This window comes from Musca domestica, unplaced genomic scaffold (assembly GCF_030504385.1).
Source record: "Musca domestica strain aabys unplaced genomic scaffold, Musca_domestica.polishedcontigs.V.1.1 26, whole genome shotgun sequence".
NCBI lineage: Eukaryota > Metazoa > Arthropoda > Insecta > Diptera > Muscidae > Musca > Musca domestica.
In genome coordinates this window covers 3,486,771-3,488,816 of record NW_026712283.1, presented here as the reverse complement: position 1 = coordinate 3,488,816, position 2,046 = coordinate 3,486,771, and positions in this window count along the sequence as shown.

Here is a 2,046-nt window from a genome sequence, read left to right as displayed (position 1 = left end):
GTTATGCCGTTGACCAAACAATTTGAAGAACGAATGAATTATTTGAAATAATAATAATAATAGTATCGAATATTGTTATGTGTTCATCAATATTTGAAATTAATTGAATGGCAAATAAATGCTTTAACATTTTTGCAAAATTTGTTATGGATGAGATGGCCCTGAGGCTATCATGGAAATTAGTCAATTATTATTATTTTCGAATAATTTATTAAAGATAATTAATTCATAAATTATTATTCATTCGGGGTTATTATTGAAAATAAATTTTAGGGAAATTGGCCTAAGGGAAGGTAAGGACATTTTCTTGGGGAAAGACAAATTTTGCAAAGGAACCTTTTTCGATTTCGATGACATGGATGTTAAATGGAGGTTGTAGCTGCCTTCTCTTTAAGAGTTGTTAAATGTTTTTATACCCTACACCACATAGTGGTAAGGGTATTATGTCTTTGTGCATTTGTTTGTAACATGGAGAAGGAAACGAGATAGACCCATAGTCACTTTTGAGAACCTTCATAGAGTCACTTTCTGAGTCGATTTATGCATGTCAGTCCGTCTGTCCGTCCGTCCGTCCGTCTGTCCATGTATTCTTGTGAACAAAATGCAGGTCGCATTTATTATCCGATTGAGATGAAATTTTCCGAACAATATTTTTTTGGCCCAAGGACGAACCCTATTGAAATTGGTGAGAATCGGATCAAATTTAGATATAGCTCCCATATATATCTTCATCCGATTTCGGGTTAAATGTGCACCAAATGTCCACTATCAGTCCAAATTACCTGAATTTTGGCACACCCAACCGAGTTCGGCCTAGAAGCAAGTATATCAAATTTGAAAATCGGTTCAGATATAGCTATAGCTCCCATATATATCTTTCATCCGATTTTATCTTTAAGTCCCTCACATTCCTACTATGCACTCCACAGCCGTGATATTTGGTACCAGGTATTAGATGGAGCACAGGAATAGCTGTTTTAAATTTTATCGAAATCGGTTCAGATTTGGATATAGCTCCCATATATATCTTCATCCGATTTCGGGTTATTGACCACCAAAAGGCCGTAATAGCATCAATTTTGGCAAATCCGACCGAAACCAGCTTAGAAGCAAGTACACCAATTTTAGTAAAAATCAGTTCAGATATAGCTATAGCTCCCATATATATCTTTCATCCGATTTGGTCTTTAAGTCCCTCACATTCGTAATATGCACTCCACAGGAATGATATTTGGTACCAGATATCAGATAAAGCCCAAAAATAGTTGATTTTAATTTTATTAAAATCTGTTCCGATTTGGATATGCCTCCCATATATATCTTCATCCGATTTCGTTCCAAATATCTCATAGAGCTCTGAAATGCCCTGTATAAACCTCTTTACGAGAGCTATACTAAATATGCATAGTGGTGTAGGGTATCATATAGTCGGCCCCGCCCGACTTTTGAGCTTTCCTTACTGGTTTATATTTTGTGTTTTATTTTTTTATTTATTTTTTTATTTTTATTTGTTGTTTTTTTTTTTTTGGTACTTAAGCATTTTCTTAAGAAGCCTTCAACGAATTCTATAATGTCTGTAAAGTTCTGTACTTAAAGTAGTCAAATATTATGAGAAAAGTTAACAAACAATTGCGTCTGCCTGTGTCTTACATTAAATCACGTGGAAAATGTTTGCGACAGTTGCTGAAGGCGGACAACAACAAAAAATGAGGCTATAAATCATTTTAATTGTCCTTTTTGTAAATAATAATTGTGTCGGATAATAACTGACTAGAAACAAGGTTTGTATGTATAGATTGCAAAGACTCTTACCAAGGGATGAAGGATGAGAGCATGTCGTAGTGTATATTTTGTGGGTAGGACCCGTTTTAGGAATCTTGGGGAGACCACAGATGAGAGTATTATTTAACCTCTCGACACATAGCTAACTATTCTCTACCCTATTTGAATAGGTTCACCACAACTTCCTCTATACCACACAAGCTTTCCTATTCGAATAGGTGCGGCACAAGCTCTCCTATTCGATTAGGTGCGGCAAAAGCTCTC